At 31.9% G+C, this 20,067-nt stretch overlaps 1 pseudogene; it reads right to left on the reverse strand.

Moving 5' to 3' along the window:
- Positions 1 to 15,679: 15,679 nt before the first annotated feature.
- Positions 15,680 to 17,839, reverse strand: LOC139519769 (uncharacterized; annotated as a pseudogene).
- Between the last annotated feature and the right edge of the window lie 2,228 nt (positions 17,840 to 20,067).

A 20,067-nucleotide genomic window follows, 5' to 3' on the forward strand; every position in this document is an offset into this window, starting at 1 on the left:
TTTCGAAAGTTTTTGAAAAAAATCTATATTTTTTATAGCATTCAGGTTTCAAAATATGACATATCATTTTATGTTTCAAATCTGAGATAATTCCTTTGAAAAATAAAAAAAGTTTTTAGCATTTTTCATTTGGTCCTGTCATTCGGTCCAGTCATTAGTGTAACCCGCGTTCCAAGCCGTAATTGATTTGGATTTACAAGCACTATTCATTTCCCGGAAATGAAAACATCTTTTTTCGATGTTTCTTTTTGTGATTTTTTTCATATTTAAACACTCGTGAAGTTTTCAAGAATCATAACTTTGCGTTTTCTTCAGCAACTTGATACTGGTAAACCACTTTTCTATGAAATTACTGTTAAAAAAAACTCGCATGATACGACAAGAAGCCCTATAGAAGGAAATGTTGTGCCTTGCGAAGTTAAGTTTTCAACAAGTTACATATGTACAAACAGTTTTTTCTTAATTCCTACATCAATTATTTATAGAAAAGATGTATCATTTTATTATAACATAGGCAATGGATGACAGAGAGTCCGTGATCAAAATAGTTCACTAACAATTTCAAATACAATTGGAATGAAAATGTGGAATGTGCTAAAAAGACAACAACCCGACCAAAGAGATGAGAACAGCTGAAGGCCACCAAATGGTCTTCAATGCAGCGACACACTCTCATACATGAAGGCTTGCTTCTATTGACCCCTAAACAAAAGTTACTAGTGATTATGGACTTCATAGTCATACTAGACTTAAGTTAGAATTATACACAAGAATCTATAATTGAAAATCATGCAAGACTAACAATCATACAAGACTAACAAAGGCCAGACGATCCTGACTTGGGACCCTAGAGAATTTAAGCATTGCAAATGTAATAATAAGGGCCTCAATGAACATGGACAAAATTAATACATAAAGATGTTAGACATGAAACCTTTTTGCTACATTGTATATGTCAAAATTTTAAAGCAATAATATTATACCTATTTGTATTTGTTTTTATTTCAGCTTGATTCCAATCTTTGGCAATGGCTAATACAAGAAGAGGCAAGGCATACATGTATATGTACAATACATGATTTTCTGTAGCAGTTGGATTGTCTATTCACCCCTATAGTTCCTCAACAACAATGACACTCTAGACTACTACATGTATGATGTTATGGAGATATTAACATATACCTACATGTACACCTACATATATGATCAATTTTGAAGATTGTTTATGCAAGGTCTAATCATGTCGACTAGTACAACAAGTTTTGATTCAGCTTTCTGACAGGAATTATTTATAAACTTGCCAGCAGTTACAACAAATGAATATTATTAATTGAGTTAAAAATGAAGCTCATTCGGATAGTGAAGTGATTTTGACGTGTATTGAAGTAGACATTAAATATGTTAAACGTTTCGAAATAGAATTATGTGTAAATGCAGCATTGATTTATTTAGGAAATTAAGAATATAGAAATATTTAAAAAAGGTGGACAAAATATTTGTATTAAATTTGTTGGAATTTTTGTCTTGCCAAAGATGACATAGTCAAAAAGAGAGGCATATATATAGGTGTGTTGTTTTGGCAGCATCAACAATGTATTAAAAAAATGTAGTTTGTGATTTTGTGATTTGGTCTAGTTTATGGGAGGTCAATGATATTTGGTAAGCACTTGTGTTTATAGCATAGGTATATCTCATTACCAGAATATTTAGCCCCACCCCCTTTATCATTTGACTCTGAAACTTAGTTAACATGTATTAGTTTTTGATTAGGTCAGTTTTTGGGGAACCACTAGTGAACGGTCAATGATATTTGGTGTGCAGTTGTATAAACTTTGTCACTTTCAATTTCTATTAAGGATATTTGGCTCTGCCCCCTCAAATATTTTCTTTTTACTTGGAAACTTATGTTACTTTGAAATTTCATAAAAGAGGGACGAAAGATACCGAAGGGACAGTCAAACTCATAAATCTAAAACAAACTGACAACGCCATGGCTAAAAATAAAAAAAAGACAAACAAACAACATCACACACGACACAACATAGAAAACTAAAGAATAAACAACACGAACCCCACCAAAAAACTAGTGGTGATCTCAGGTGCTCCGAAAGGGTAAGCAGATCCTGCTCCACATGCGGCACCCGTCGTGTTGCTTATGTGATAACAAATCCGGTAAATAGTCTAATTCGGTAGGTCACATTCAGGAAAAGGAAGGGGATTGTAGTTACGACGTAAGGAACATATCCGATATCATTTGTGATACGGATATTCCATAACGGTCAACCAACTCGTGATGGCGTCCGTAAAATTTTCGAAGGGATGATTTCAACTTCACCATTTGGAACTCTTGGTTTAATAGCTTCCTTGTGAGCAGCAAGCCTAAAGCTTTTGATTATTTAACTATGAGGGAAACCAATCGTCGTAAGTCAATAATGATTGCCATGCAGGTGAAGAAGCATTAGTAGTGAGTATTAGTACATCTCAGTTCCATAGAGGATATTTGGTCTTTACCCCTCAGTCATATGCATGATCTTTTGACTTTGAACTAGTTTACTTGAATTAGTTTGTTATTATTATAATTATGTCAGTTTAAGATACCAGTAATCTGAAGTCAAAGCCATTTGGTATGCAAACATATTGGTATTTAAAAGTTTCATTTCCATGGATATTATATAACCCCACCCTTTCATTATTGTTCATTGAATGACTTAGAAATTAGATATGTGTTTAGGTTTGTTTAAAGGGGACAACTTATGAAAAGTCAATGGTATTTGGTAAGCAGTTGTATAAGTGTTGGCACATCTTATTTCCATAGGGATTGTTCAGCCCTGTACAATCAGTCATGGATCATTGTCTTTGAATATATTTTACATGTTAATGCATTTCTATTTAAATTGTATTATTTGCATTATCAAAATAACAAATAGGCAAAACATGTCTCTGCATTAACAGCTGATTATAGATAAGACATGTTCAATTATCATAAAGATAAGAAGGTGTGGAATGATAGCCAATGCATCATTATGAGACCACTATATATATATATATATCCACCAAATTGCAAATGAGGAAAGTAAGCAATTTTTGTGAGGTAACCGTACAGGCTTAAAAAATGGTGTATCATTGCTAGGCCATTATAACAACATCAGCATTTATTGATATATAACTTACAAGAAAATTACACCACTTCAGATAATTTCAGGTATGATTTGATGATTGTGCATACAATGTAGGTGCACCAGCTGATGCAACTAAAACTGCTAATATGGCATATTCATACTCTAGAATATAGTTGAATTACACTATACACCACAGCTGGACCCCATTATTGAAATTATTATTCTGATAAGAATATTCCTCCATGCAGCTTGTAACTATTAGCAAAACCTACATGTATACTGCATAGTAAGCTTTAAAAGACCAGAAAATTACAAATGTAAAACAATAAAACTAAAGCAGCCTGATTTATGTACAATTTAAAACAATTATGAAAAATGGATATGATATACAGCAACAATTACCAAATTACTGGGTCCTCAATATGGACAGACACAAACTCTCCCCTTACATGGGACAGTGATCAATATGTGCATTAATCGCAGATATTGAATATAAAAAAAAATAATTGGACATAGCTTTTGAAAGTGGTAGGATTGGATAGTGAAAACATCAGGATACAAACATTTTTCAATACTTGAGAAATAGCCGAGATAAATATTTTCACCAAATTTTCCACAATATTCGTCTTAACTTCTGCCAAGTTTGCCTCTTCTTTTTTTTTTCACTTAACTGCCTACAGCGCCTTTGGTGCTTTGATTTAAAATAATATTGTGGTATCATAACTTAACAGATTTTAAACAATTTGGTTCCATTTAATTCAGAATTTCAACATTTTTGTGTGTTTCCTGGGTAAAGTCTTTGTTATAAAGCGTTAGATTTTTTTCTGATGATTTAAACACAAGACACGTTTGCTGACCATTTCTGTTGACAGTGTGTTTAGGTTTACTGAACATCAAACGCTTTTTTTTTAACTACCGAAGTCAAAAACATATCATAAAAAATAAAGACATACACAAATGCATAGGTTTCTAAGAAAAAATAAACTTTTATCTTAACATTTAGCTACTAGAGGCTCTTAAGAGCCTGTGTAGCTCACCTTGGTCTATGTGCATATTAAACAAAGACACAGATGGATTCATGACACAATTGTGTTTTGGTGATGGTGGTGTGTTTGTAGATCTTACTTAACTGAACATTCTTGCTTCTTACAATTATCTCAATTTATAATGAACTTGGCCTATTAGTAAAAGAGGAAAATGTTTTGTTAAAATTTTCAAAAATTTCAAAAATTTCAAAAATTTACAAAATTATTAAAAATTGACTATAAAGGGCAATAACTCCTTAAGGGGTCTAACTGACCTTTTTGGTCATGTAATCTTATTTGTGGATTCTTCTTTGCTGAACATTATTGCTGTTCACAGTTTATCTCTTTCTATAATAGTATTCAAGATAATAACCAAAAACGGCAAGATGTCCTAAAAAGTTACCGATTCTAGGGCAGCAACCCAACAACAGGTTGTCCGATTCATCTGAAAATTTCAGGGCAGATAGATCTTGACTTTCAAAACAATTCAACCCCATGTCTCAATGCTGTTTATGCTTTGATTTCAGAGTTATAAGTCAAAATCTACATTTTACCGCTATGCTCTATTTTTAGCCATGGCGGCCATCTTGGTTGGTTGGCTGGGTCACCGCACACATTTTTAAAAATAGATACCTTAATAATGATTGTGGCAAAGAATTTGGCCAAGTAGTTTTAGAGGAGAAGATTTTTGTAAAAATTTACAAAAATATACAAAAAATTGGTAAAAAATTACTATAAAGGGCAATAACTCCATAAGGGGTCAACTGACCATTTTGGTCATGTTGACTTATTTGTAGATCTTACTTTGCTGAACTTTATATCTGTTTACAGTTTATCTCTATCTATAATAATATTTAAGAAAATTGCAAAAAAATGGCAAAATTTCCTCAGGGGCAGCAACCCAACAACCGGATGTCTGATTCGTCTGACAATTTCAGAGCAGATAGATTTTGACCTGATAAAGAATTTTTCCACCATGTCAGATTTGCTCTTAATGCTTTGGTTTCAGAGTTATGAGCCAAAATCTACATTTTAGCCATGGTGGCCATCTTGGTTGGTTGGCCGGGTCACGCCACACAGTTTTTAAACTAGATACCCTAATGATGAATGTGGCCAAGTTTGGTTAAATTTGGCTCAGTAGTTTCAGAGGAGAAGATTTTTGTAAAATTTAACGACGCCAAGCAAAGTGAGGTGTTATTTAGGTTCTAATGTCTATCTTATATGAACGCATAGAAAATTCTAACATATCATTTACCTTAATTAATTACCTTTGACAAAATAGGAATTTCAAACAGCCAGCCATTGAAATTACTGACCACACAGATATTTCATAGCCAAAGTGTGGCTATAAGCAACTAGTTCCAGACCATTGACTGGTTTTTTTCCAAAGTCACAAGAGAGCAGATCGGTGGATACTTTTTTATACAGATTAGCTGGTACGTATTTAGAAAGGTCTTCAGAAAAAAGTCAAAATAGATGGGTTATTTTCATCAAAGGATAACATACTGTAAGCATTCGTCTCGTTCATTATCATTGTTTCAGTTATTAATTTGCATCTAAATGCATATGATTCCTTAGAAAAAAGAGAGAAAAGGCAGATAATGTGTTAATGTTTGTTTTTCTTCCTGTTTTTAAAAGAGTTTTATCCTTTAATTTTGCGTTAGTTACGGATTGGGTTTTTATGTCTCGGTGGGTAGCGCGCTACACTGGCGATACCGAGATTGCGGGTTTGATCCTCGTTTTTTTTTTGTCTGAGCTGAGTGTTTCGGCCATTGTGATGTATTGATGTCCCATGAAATAATACATAGGAGTAATGCATTGTGGCAACAAAAATCCTCAGTTAAAATCATGTTGAACGACAAAATTTTAACCCTGGGTTAAAACAAGAAGTGGGGGAAAAGTTCAAGATTGCACACCTGTTAAGCCCAGTGTTTGAAGAACTACATGTAAGAAAAAATGTGCTGTACATATTTATAAAGAGTACAGGCGTCATTAGCCTACAGTAGACCAAGATTAAAATTCTGGATTTAACTTAAGGCCATTAGTGAAACCAACAATTAATATCTGTTTTTCCAAACAATGTATAGGAAAAGACAAGTAAGGTCTGGCTTCATAGGGAGAATTGCAAGGACTTTAGTTAGATCATCCAGCCCTTAAAAACTATTGCAACTACTTTACTGCAAAGTGGTTATCCTGTATATAAACTCACCATAGATACCAGTACTAAATTTTGCATATATGCCAGACGAGCGTTTCGTCTACAAAAGACTCATCAGTGACGCTCGAATCCAAAAAAGTTAAAAAGGCCAAATAAAGGACGAAGTTGAAGAGCATTGAGGACCAAAATTCCTAAAAATTTTGCCGAATCCAGCTTAGATAATCTATGCCTGAGGTAGAAAAGCCTTAGTATTTCAAAAATTCTACAGAGGTTTGTTCAGTTGGGAAGTTGAAAAATCAAGGCAACAGTGGTATACCGCTGTTCGAAATTCATAAATCGATTGAGAAAAATACAAATCCGAGTCACAAACTTAAACTGAGGAAACTGAAAAAAACATAGGGTCTTTCAATCTTTATTCTGTTTCGTCTGTCAGGAAGATGCATCACATACCATTGATAGTGTTATGATACCGGCATTATCTAAATATCTTGAAAGTTGTGATGGACCAATTGGAAAAATTGTTAGTTTAAATCAACCGTGCAGCATTGTTCCTATAGTTGGGCCGAGTTCATGTGTAGCACAAATGTCCAATCTATCTAAAAAATTAAATGTTGTAAAAAAAAAAACAAGACAGTTCATTGTCATTGTTTTGTGGGGCCGTAATTAGTGGTGGTACTATCAATATTAATATTGTCCTCGGCAGCAATAAGAAAAAGAAAACATGTACCAGCACATTTTCAAGAGAAATTGTTTCATCTCAAGAATAACTGCATACAAATAATAGACTAGTTTTAGTATTCCTGGGGAAAAACATGATCAAAATTATTACTACACAAATGTTCATTTTTGTTCCATTACTTGTAGTTAATTAATAAATATATTATAACGTGTTTAATTCTGTATTGGCCCTATTTTGGTCCTCGGCCAATAGCAAGTCCAATACAGAAATAAGACTTGATCCAGTGTGTTTAAAAGTCATAAGATTCAAATAATATTGTTCTGTGAACATTCTGATAATACGTTTTCTATATTTATTAATAGCAAAAAGGATCAGTTAACAATGAACATTGCTCATCTGTTGTTTTTTTTTATAAAATCAAGATGTAAAATCTTTTAACATATTGTTTGTTATTTAATCATAATAAAGACGTGAGAATATATTTAATCATAATAAAGACGTGGGAATAACTTCATGTATAATAGACATATATAGACATAGGCTTCCGAAGCTACACAAAACACCTTACAAATATAGATTTATTTCGTCGTCAAGCCATTGTTCCACTACTAAATTGTCTATTCTTCTTACCAGCACACTTGGTACAATTAAAAACCTGATAATAAATTGTTGAAAAAAGGCCTTCGAAAATAGTGGAATTAATTACTTTTGGAGTGTCAAGAACTCGTTGGAAGTACTTGATAAATTGCATGCTTATATTGGTGATTTTAAATCTGTTCAAAGTTTTGATTTGTTTTCCCTGTATACCACATTGCCTCACATTCTCACTAAGAAAAAATTCACACACCTAATTATATGGGCATTTAAAACGTCAGAATGTGAATATATATGTTCAAACTCTTCAAGGTCATTTTTTAGTAGCAATAAACAAAAACTATGTCAATTGGACATGCTTTGATACTATATATGCCCTTGAATGTTTACTAGATAACATTTTTGTTCGCTTTGGGGATTCCGTATATCGTCAGATTATCGGAAATCCAATGGAGACTAACTGTGCACCACTTATTGCGGACCTGTTTTTGTATTGCTATGAGTTACAATTGATGACAAAAATAAGCAAAGACCCATCGAAACAACATCTGATAAACAAATTTAATTATACTTTTAGATATTTGGATGATATTTTGGCTCTTAATAATGACGACTTCAGTATGTATATTAAAGAAATTTATCCTGTTGAACTTACTTTAAATAAAGCTAATACTAACAATGACCACTGCCCTTTCCTCGATCTTGATATCTATATCACTAACGGAAAGCTGAATACTAAAATTTATGATAAAAGAGATGATTTTTCATTTCCTATAGTTAATTATCCATTTTTAGATGTTGACGTTCCCTTGTCACCATCTTACGGTGTTTATATATCTCAACTTGTACGATTCGCTCGTGTATGTTACAATGTTTTAGATTTTAACGAGAGAAATTTATGTATTACTGAAAAATTATTACACCAGGGTTTTCGATATCACAAACTAGTCAAAACATTTACTAAATTTTATCATCGGTATAAGGACATCATTCGTAAATATAGCTCAACATGCAGACTTCTTACACGTTGAGGTATTTCACATCCAATTTTTTATGGAAATATTCTTTATAAAGCACAAAGGTGTCAGTATTCACCTCAAAAACTAACAAAACCTTTGAATAGACTTATTAAGAAGGTATATAGTTACGATACTGTTGTCAGGTCATTAAAGATTGCATATTTTGGCGTTAATATTGATTCACTTATAGGGTCTTTGCATCGGAACTAAACACATTTAATTTAGTTTAATTGAAGTCTGGAGCTGGCATGTCAGTTAACTGCTAGTAGTCTGTTGTTATTTATGTATTATTGTCATTTTGTTTATTTTCTTTGGTTACATCTTCTGACATCAGACTCGGACTTCTCTTGAACTGAATTTTATTGTGCGTATTGGTATGCGTTTACTTTTCTACATTGGCTAGAGGTATAGGGGGAGGGTTGAGATCTCACAAACATGTTTAATCCCGCCGCATTTTTGCGCCTGTCCCAAGTCAGGAGCCTCTGGCCTTTGTTAGTCTTGTATTATTTTAGTTTTAGTTTCTTGTGTACAATTTGGAAATTAGTATGGTGTTCATTATCACTGAACTAGTATATATTTGTTAAGGGGCCAGTTGAAGGACGCCTCCGGGTGCGGGAATTTCTCGCTACATTGAAGACCTGTTGGTGACCTTCTGCTGTTGTTTTTTTCTATGGTCGGGTTGTTGTCTCTTTGGCACATTCCCCATTTCCATTCTCAATTTTATTATATTTTTTCAGAATTTTTAAAACAATGATAATTATATTCAATTCAAAAGTTGTATTGCCACATAAAGTTTACAGTTTGTGACATATAACAAAAATAAAAACAAATAACTTCATGTATAATAGACATTATATTTTTTCAGAATTTTTAAAACAATGATAGTTATATTCAATTCAAAAGTTGTATTGCCACATAAAAGTTTACAGTTTGTGACATATAACAGCAGTAAAAACAAATAAAGACAATAACTAAGTAACTCAATATATATATACAGATTCTTCTGAACAAGATATAGGAGCATCTGTTTCAGCTTTGAAGTCTATTATTTTCTAACAACAGTAAAAACAAATGAAGGCAATAACTAAGTAACTCAATATATACATAGAGATCCTCTGAACAAGATATAGGAGCATCTGTTTCAGCTTTAAAGTCTATTATTTTCTAACAACAGTAAAACAAATGAAGGGGCAATAACTAAGTAACTCAATATATATATACAGATCCTCTGAACAAGATATAGAAGCATCTGTTCAGCTTTGAAATCTATTATTTTCTAACAGCTTTAATTGTGATTCAATGTCTATCATAAAAGCATTATTTATAGATGAAGGTTTACCTTAATCTTGAAAATGTTTCATTAAAACTTCTTCTTCAATTAATGCCTCTGGTATTTGATCTTTTTTTCTGTTTTATTCTTAAGTGATTTTAAAATATTCCAATATTCCTTTGGATTTTGATTGATATATTCGCTCAAACAATTATAAACTTCATTATTATTAAATGATAAAGTTTTTGTTTATACTCATTTTTCCTGTTTAACCATTTCTCTATGCTTTTTTTTTTAATTCAACAACTTTTTGCTATAAACTATTATTATTTGGATTATTCCTAATTTTGTTTCCTATTTTATTTATTTGTTGCTTGGTGTATATATAACATTGCCTGGCAAAGCTTGTTTAAATTTCTTTTTCTTCTTCCTCTTAGTTTTTGGAATTACTTTACAAGAAACGCTTGAAACCTGATTTTCCTCATACATGTAGTTAACCATTTCAAACTCTATTATCCCATTCTTTACATTTTCGGTCAATAAAGCATCAATAAGTTTAAGTTTAGAATTTGTCTGTCCATTTATATGACTTAATCTAGTGCCATCCTTTTTCCTCAAGGCCAATTTCTTTATCTATTTTTATAGAGCACTTCATATATAAAGTTATTTGAACATGATCTGATAGGTAAATAGAATCGTTTGTTTTAAAATATTTGACTGAAACAGAAGACTCTCACTAACCGCAGCATAACCAACAGTACTCAATTCACTGCTTGACATATATGTATAATACCCCAATGAGTCGCCTAAAAATCGACCATTGAGTAAACGCAGCCTTGAAGACAAAACAAGTCTAATAACTTTGTACTTACTGTATTGATAGAAGTATCTTGATTGCTTCTTTTAATTTCTGAATTAGTAATATAATTTTCAGGGAGTAAATCAAAACCATCAAAATAATTGATGTGATCAGAATCATTTACAATAACGTCAGCTCTTTTGGCCAGTTCGAGCATTTAGATCCCCAATGAATACAATCTGTCCATTCATGAAGAAAAAAGATATCATATTTTCTAAAAACTCTTAAGTCAATAGACATTATCATAGTGAGATGATGAAAAGAGGGGTATATAAAAAGCGCAAAAATAAATATCATGTTCAAATCCAAAAAAAAAATACATCTTTTGAAGCCTTAAGGTAGATCACAAGTATATGTTTTTTGAGACAGAATTTTTTTCATAATTTGCCAAAATGAAGATTTTATTATGCTCTTTTCAAAAATTTAATAATAAGTATGGGTCACCGTGCTATTTTTCAAGCTATGGGTCGTTGAAAATTGCCAAAATTTGGTTTAGTTTGTTCAAGAAAAAACACATTAGTGTGCATAAAAAAAATTCTATGAGATAGAATTTTGAAATAAATTGTGAGAAGAAAGGTTTCATAATATGTTTTAAGAAAATAAAAAGAAAACATGGTGTCACCGAACTTGTTTTCTTGCTACAAGTAAAAATAAAAAAATTCCCTATTAGCCCAGTATAAATTTTGTACTAAAAGAGTTATTTCCCCTTAAATGGCTCATTTGAAAAAAATAATTTTTATACCAAAAAAATTGATATTTGTTAAAATATTTTGAATAGTACGATTTATTAACAATTTGTCTTCAAATAAAAAAAAAAACAGTATAACCATTGAATTGCAAATCTGTCTCCAAATTTGCAGATTTAGGCAAATAATTAGACCTATTTTGTACTGCGATTGTGCAATCAAAGATGGCGGTATACCATGAATCTACCTTAATTGCCTTTGTCTATTCTCTTAAAATATCCCTTACTTAGTCAGGAATATGTCAATTGTTATCAAATAGTTAGTTTCTAAGTATGTTGGCGTCTGTTTTGTTCACTTCAGTTGTACTGTTTCTGAGTTTTCCTTTTATAGTTGATGGGTTTTCCTCGGTTTTAGTTTGTAACTCGGATTTGGCAGTGACCCATCGATTCCAGCATTTTAACTTTCATTTTCATATGGACGTAAAGTTACGAGAGACTTCGCAACCATGCTAAGGGTAGCTATATCCGGTGATGATGATAGCCAGTGTATATATACTATACGAAAATAAAATCGCCGAGACTCGTGTTTCTAAATGGTCCCTTAAACATTATTTATCTTTATACATTGAACATGCATTTTATATTCAATACCTTCACTATTAGATGGCTTCCATGGTGGTAGTTTAAGTAAAAAATGGAATCCTCCAAACCTATGCATTCTTTTCTTTTCTATTTGCTGTAACCTCACCATGTTATATAATATTATTATATATGTCTATGTATTTCTGTATACCATTGTATCAACATAGGTTCTTCAGAATAATATATATATATATATATGTTAAAAGTAAGTGTCGATCAATCTTTAAATTATTTAATGAGGGCGGACATTTTCTTCATTTGTATGACAAAAGGCCAAGAACATCTAGAAAAAATCGTTTCCACAGATATTTATCAGAATCTCTGCTAAATTGTATTAACTGCAGTTAAATAGGGAATGAGCTACCGCAAAGCTGGTTAAACATATACTGCACCAAAAACTACCATAATGGACCATGTAAATGGTAAAATAAAGCCAATAATGAAACCAGTCATTCCTTATGAGATTAAAAATGCTACTAGCTGCCGAAAAAAGACTTGGTTTGTAAAAAAAACCAGGTGCTAATCAAAGTTTCACAACTTTGCGCATCATTAGGGTTAAACAAAATCTTTCAATCTAAGATACCAGGAAATAACAGATAGCTAGGATTTGAAGGTCAGCATCCAGAAATAATCCTTAGGAAACCAGAGAAACTTAGTACTACAAGGTCAAGGATGATGAACAGGGTTGTTGTATCAAACAATTTCAGAGACTTGTGCAAGAAGTTTAACACCAGACGTCATCTGGAATTAAAATTAGACGGAGAACATCTTTGAACATAGCCCAACTAATGTACTAGCCAGGAAGGGGGCAAAAAACATCATAGGCTTAACGGGCAACACGAGGGAAAATATCACCATTCTTTTCTTTAAATGCCAATGGCAACAAAATGACTCCTCTGTGTGTCGTCAAAGTCATAACAATGAAATCTGTGGAATCTTTTGCCATCATTGATGCCTCCAAAGTAACGGTATGGACATACTAGACATACTAGGAAAAAGCCTGGATGTGCGATATTTTGGAAGAAATGTGGTTCCGTTGGATATTCATGACACAATGTAGTCAAATATCAAACTCAGCCGTACTGAATTTACCAAAGTACACCATAAAAATGTTATCATGAAGCCGGTAGTACTGATTTACAGGACAGTAGAAAAGTTCAAGAAGAGTGGGAGGAAATTCTTAGCAGTGCAGTTGATATTTACATATAGAAGGACTGCAAAATATTTTTCATAAGAAACAATTTCTGACCTTTTGAAATTTTTAAAATATTATATCATCATACATGTGTGCATCGATATCAAATGGTGTCTCTTTCATTGTTTATTATTAAATAAATTGATCAGAGAGATCGGCGCCTTGGTATTTAATTTATTGAAACCTTCAGAGAAAACTACCAGATGTAAGTAAAACTACTTTAGCAAAGTTCTGTGATTCTTCTGAACAAATTTCATGCCCACTTATAACCTTAGAATGAACTTTTATCTTAAATTTTATACTAAGAAAAATGTTGAGCTTTATCTAACAGCAAGGGTGTAAAATAACAGAGATGTTATAATTTGATTGATAATGAACTTTTTTATCAGCATACATCTGTCGATATGAAATGGTGTTTCTATTATTGTTTTTGATTAAATGAATTGATGAAGAGAGATCACTGCACTAGTATTTGATTTATTAAAAACTTCAGAGTCATCAGTAAAGTGCAGTTTTTGTTAGGTTGCTATCTAACTAACTTATATCCCACATCTCCTTATATTATTCTTACTCATATAAATATATTATTAAGGTGGTACCAAACACCTTGACTAAAATTAATTTGGCTCGTTTAATTTTCATAAAATTTAACAAATCATTTACTTTGACCCATCTCGAATTGTACAATCACAGTAAATAATCGGTCTAGTTCTTTGTCCAAGTCTGCAAATCTGGAGACAGATTTGCAATTTATTGGTTACACTGTTTATTTATATAAAGAAAACTTAGTTATCCATTGCATTATAGAAAATGTTTTAACAAATTCCAAATAGTTGTGCTTTTAGAATTAATTTTTCAAATAAGCCATTTAAGGGGAGATAACTCTTTTAGTACAAAATTTATAAAGGACATGTAGGGAAATTTTAATTTTTTACTTGTTGCAAGAAAACAAGTTCGGTGACACCATTTTTTCTTTTTAATTTCTTAAAATATATTATAAAACCTATCTTCTCACATTTTATTGTAAAATTCTGTCTCATAGATTTCTTTTTATGCACAAACATGTGTTTATCATGAACAATCTAAGCAAAGGAGTAAGGGCATTAAGGGTAATTTTTGGCCCATTTTAGAATCATGTTGATATTTACATATGTGTATCATGGTAACATGATATATACCCCAGTTTAAAATGTGATTGCATGGTAACGGAGGTAGATACGATTTTAACTATAGGTCTAAAAAACGTTAAAATACCTTGAAATCATCAAAATCATAATTCATGTGATCAGTAAAGTAGGTATGTATGCTGTGCATTTATTGTAAAATAATATTCCATCTATTAACATGAAAATATTTATTCTGATATGGTTGCTATGGTAACCGAAAATGTATTTTATTGCAATTATAACAATTTCTTCATACGGCCATTTTGACTGAATTGTCATTTTTTGTATACATATTTGATATTGATGCATAAATATGTATTCAAATTAAAGAAGGCAATAAAGGTAATTTGTTTATCAGAAATATCACCATGACAACAAAATTTTATTCAAATATTCTTAAAACAAGTTTAATATGTCTGCATCATGTACATTATAGTCATTCATTTTGTCCTATTATTTCGGTGTTGTGTTTTGATAACACAAGGGCTTCATTGATGTGGACACATTTAAAAGTCATATATGTTTGACTAAAGGAAGATATATAACGGGTAATGCAAGAGTATGACTAAAACATTGCAATAAAATACGATGACCTATAGTTGCATAAAATGTCTTCGTCATTTGTTGAACTCTGGTGGATAACTATCTCATTGACAACCATACCACATCTCTCTATTTAAAAAAAATCACAAAACTTATCAATCTATTTATTTCAGCTCATAAACATTTATAACAAACTTAGCTGAGCTTAAATACATATGAACTATATTTCTACAGGAGTTGGAAATATATGCTGTTAAACTGATGGAATCAATTTCACTGCTTCTTCACGTGAAAGGCAGAGAGATTTTTATGAACTGTGTACCATTATGTTTAGTTCAAAATAAACAAACATAGATTTTGTATCATGACAAATATTTTACATTTATACAGTCGGTTAAAAAAATACTGTTTACATATTAATGTCCCTTGCGTAGGGGGAAGTTGAAAAAAAAAAGAATTCACAAATCTTATTGTGACTTTACTAATACAAAATAAAAGGACAAGTATATCGCATATACATGTAGTTGAGTCAATCTGCTATTGTTCAAATACATTTTGTTATTTCTAAGTCAAGTTAACTCCAATCAGATAAGTTATTAAAATGTGCCTTATTTTAAACTGTGAATTTAAGCTGACAACCATGATACATGTTTACGATTGTATGATTCAAAAGTCAAACATATATATATTAGTACATGTTCAGCTAGCAATCATAATATTCATAGTCATTCTTCAGTAACTGTAGCTTCATCATCACTTGCATCAATTTCCTTTGGTTCGGGAATATTCCTGGCATCTAATAAATACTGACCCCAGTTGTTAATTCTGAATTGTTTGTCAGTATACCTGCCGAGACCCAAGTACCATATTACTGAAGGAATGTGACAGCACATACCAACTACACGACTACCAATTTTACATTTACAGTACCAACCAAGTACAACTCACGCATGAAATGAAATCCATAATTGGTAACATTTTGCACTTATATGTCTGCTTTGAATTTTAGCAGAGAGTAGACACTGATCTTCAGCAGAGACCAAAACCTCATATTTTCCTTCGGAGTCAAAGTGTTCTTCTGTGTATGATTTTGCCATCTTCATTTGATATGTTCCCAAAGTGAGGTTTCTTCGTTCTTCTTCGTTCAGACGTGGAAATTCAATATCAAAATCTGATGAATCTATCTTGGACCATTTATAACTGCGATTGTCCAAACCATCATTTTCAACTTTATTTTTCAACTCATTAATTTGTTTTGACAAAAAAAGCATTTTTGCACCCAACAACTCATCTGCTTCAGGATCACCAATATTCATTGGTTTCAAATAACGATTAATTAAAGAACAAGCAATGTGTACATAGTCACGAATGTTTGGAACTTGATTCGTAGGTAAGACTTTGTCCAAATATCGAAAAAACTTTATACTACCATTAATTGATTCCACAATGCAACGAAGTTTGGTTACGAGGCGTGTTGTATTACTTTCTTCTACAGAATGTTGCTTTTCTCCCCTTCCAAGAAAAGATGGCATTTCAGACTTAATACCTAACTCATTTAATAGATCGAGAGAGTCTCGACAACCACGGTCTACAATTAAAATGTCATCTTCCTGAAGCCAATCTCTTATTTGCTCTATATTTCTTTTAATGATATGAGTTATAATGTTTGCATCATTGTTTTTCCCGTCACCCATATATGGTCCCATCACACTCACTATATAGCCAGATGTAGTTACAAAAACCATAGGCTTTACCAATGGCCTGTGTTTGTAAAATTGAGAATGGAAATGGGGAATGTGCCAATGAGACAACAACCCGACCATAGAAAAAAACAACAGCAGAAGGTCACCAACAGGTCTTCAATGTAGCGAGAAATTCCCGCACCCAGAGGCGTCCTTCAACTGGCCCCTAAACAAATATTTACTAGTTCAGTGATAATGAACGCCATACTAATATCCAAATTGTACACAAGAAACTAAAATTAAAATAATACAAGACTAACAAAGGCCAGAGGCTCCTGACTTGGGACAGGCGCAAAAATGCGGCGGGGTTAAACATGTTTGTGAGATCTCAACCCTCCCCCTATACCTCTAGCCAATGTAGAAAAGTAAACGCATAACAATACGCACATTAAAATTCAGTTCAAGAGAAGTCCGAGTCTGATGTCAGAAGATGTAACCAAAGAAAATAAACAAAATGACAATAATACATAAATAACAACAGACTACTAGCAGTTAACTGACATGCTAGCTCCAGACTTCAATTAAACTGACTGAAATATTATGATGTCATCATATGAACATCAGGCGCAATCCTTCCCGTTAAGGGTTTAGTATCATACCATCATAACATATATGAGAAGAACATAACCCGTGTCATGCCAACAACTGGTTTTTGAATAAATGTGTTTAGTTCCGATGCAAAGACCCTATAAGTGAATCAATATTAACGCCAAAATATGCAATCTTTAATGACCTGACAACAGTATCGTAACTATATCCCTTCTTAATAAGTCTATTCAAAGGTTTTGCATGCTAAACGATCTTCTTTGGAATTGGAAATTGCCACTTCTTTGTATATATATATATGTTCCATCTACAACAAGGATAGCAGGATTTGTAATATCACCAAAAAGGGCCTTTGCTAATGGGCGAGTGTGGTTATTGATTACATTTTTCCGTGAAATATGCTCAAACCCAAGATTTTCTGGAACAAAGGTTTCAACTAGATATTTTCTGGCAGATGAAATAGCACGCCGTGTAGCATCACGACCCAAGTAGAATAAGGTGGACAATAGCCTATTTGACATTCCACACTTAAGTTTAGTTAGAAAAATGGCAATACATTGCCGAATAGTACGGCAGTGTGAATCTCTCATGGGTGAGTCTTGGATCTTTGAACACACATCATCAAAATTAGCCTTTCTACTATTTAATCAACAAATATGATTAAGAACAATCTGTTTTGTAAATTCTTTAGATGAAAAATGAGTTTATGTTGTGTTTCCCTCATAGAAACATTTAAATATTAATTTTAAAGCTGTATTCGTGGAATAATGCTATGAACAGTCAGTGACTGTACATGTATATCACATACAGTTAAACAATTATCACATGCATGACATCTATTTTCTTTATCTATTTAATACAGTGCAATAGATTACTTATTGAAAAATTTCCTTAAATTTTATATAACTATATTATTTAGTTTTGGATGTAAAACGTCTTCTGATTGGCTAAAAGTTTTTTTTCTATCAGCTCATAGACATAATTTTGTCTCCTTAAAATGGAATTTAGAAATAAATTATAAAGAATGACTGTAATATTATTTCTGTCTATTCGAAATAACCTTAAAATGTGGTCCATACTTTTAAATATCTCGCTACGCGGGTTATTCAGTTTGCACCACATTTTTTATGTTATTTCTGCATAGATAGGAAAAAATATTAGTCATTCCTTAAATAAATATAAAAGGGAGACAATTTGTACTTTTATTTTTGTATTTTTATTGTTATACTATCAAGTTGGTCATTTGATAAGCTTCGAGGATAGAACTGAGTGTTATTGTTAATTTTCTTGTCATCTGTATTTGTACAGCAACTAATATATTTCAAATCTGTTATACATTAATATTTAGATATTTCAGTTTCCATGTTGTTAATTTTTCTTTTTTTTTGAAATTTGATGTTCCTTTGGGTCCATCTTGCATTGTTGATATATCTCAACTTGTTCGCCATGCCCATGTATGAAGTGACGTTTTAAATTTCAATAAAAGTAATCAATGTATCACTGATGAATTTTTAGTCCAGGAATTTAGTTACCACAAATTATTTAAAACCATTTAAATATATTATAAAACCTATCTTCTCACATTTTATTTTAAAATTCTGTTTCCTAGATTTCTTTTTATACACAAAAATGTGTTTTTTCATGAACAATCTAAGCAAATTTTGGCAATTTTGAACGACTCATACCTTGAAAAATAGCGCGGTGACCCATACTTTTTATCATGTTTTTTTAAAAGCATAGTAAAATCTTCATTTCAGCAAAGTATAAGAAAATTTGGTCATGTTTTTATATACCCCTGAACTACCTTAATAGTTCTTTCTAAAATGTATGAGTTCTACATGTTCTAATAGTTTTTGAATTAGGGAAAAACGTCATGTCTGGAGATTTTTTCGCAGGTATAAGATTTATCGGGATAAGTAAGAATACATCATTTGTATTGTTGGTTTTACTTTTATATTTTAATTGCATCTACAATTATCTGAAGCCATTTTACTAGTTTTACTTAACCCCTGTAAATTAAATGAACATAAGCAGCTGGGTCATATCGTATCTATTAAAAATAAAAATATCCGGTAGGATAGCTAATTATATAATTAGACAATTATCCACCAGGGACCAGATGACGTCGATGTAGGCAACTATGGGTTATCGTATGGTCTTCAGCGAGATATTGGTATCTACGTTGCCATTCTTTTCTGTGTTGACTTGAGTTCAATCGTCACAACTCGGCCGATTCCGTACCTCATCTAAGGAGAGAAGCGGAGTCACCCGAGGATTGCCGATTGGACTTGAGTTATTATTGATATGTTCATAATAATAAATTAACTGTTAACAAAAATTTAAATTTTTGAATACTAAGGCTTTTCTAGCTCAGGAATAGAGTACCTTAGCTGTATTTTGCAAAACTTTTCGGAATTTTTGGTCCTCAATGCTCTTCAACTTCGTACTTTGTTTGGCTTTTTGAACATTTTTTTATTCGAGCGTCACTGATGAGTGTTTGGCTTAGATATAAAATTTTAAATTATTTTTAACAATGAAGCCCATTAATTGATGTTATCAGTTTGGATGATTGATTGTTGCAATTGGTTGATAAACGTCCAGTGGCAAATATTTCATGTATGTTCAGCGACTCATTTCACAAAAATCTTACGAGAAAAAAAAAAACTCGTAAGTCATGAATATTTCAGTATAACTTACGATCAATTTTAGTTGCAAGATTTTTTGTGAAAAGAGCCTCAGGTTGTTAAATAATTTTGAATAAAACTAATACCAAGCTGAAATCTTGTTTCGCCAGATGCGCGCTTCGTCTACAAAAGTTTGAAGAT

This window comes from Mytilus edulis, chromosome 1, assembly GCF_963676685.1.
Source record: "Mytilus edulis chromosome 1, xbMytEdul2.2, whole genome shotgun sequence".
Classification (NCBI taxonomy): domain Eukaryota; kingdom Metazoa; phylum Mollusca; class Bivalvia; order Mytilida; family Mytilidae; genus Mytilus; species Mytilus edulis.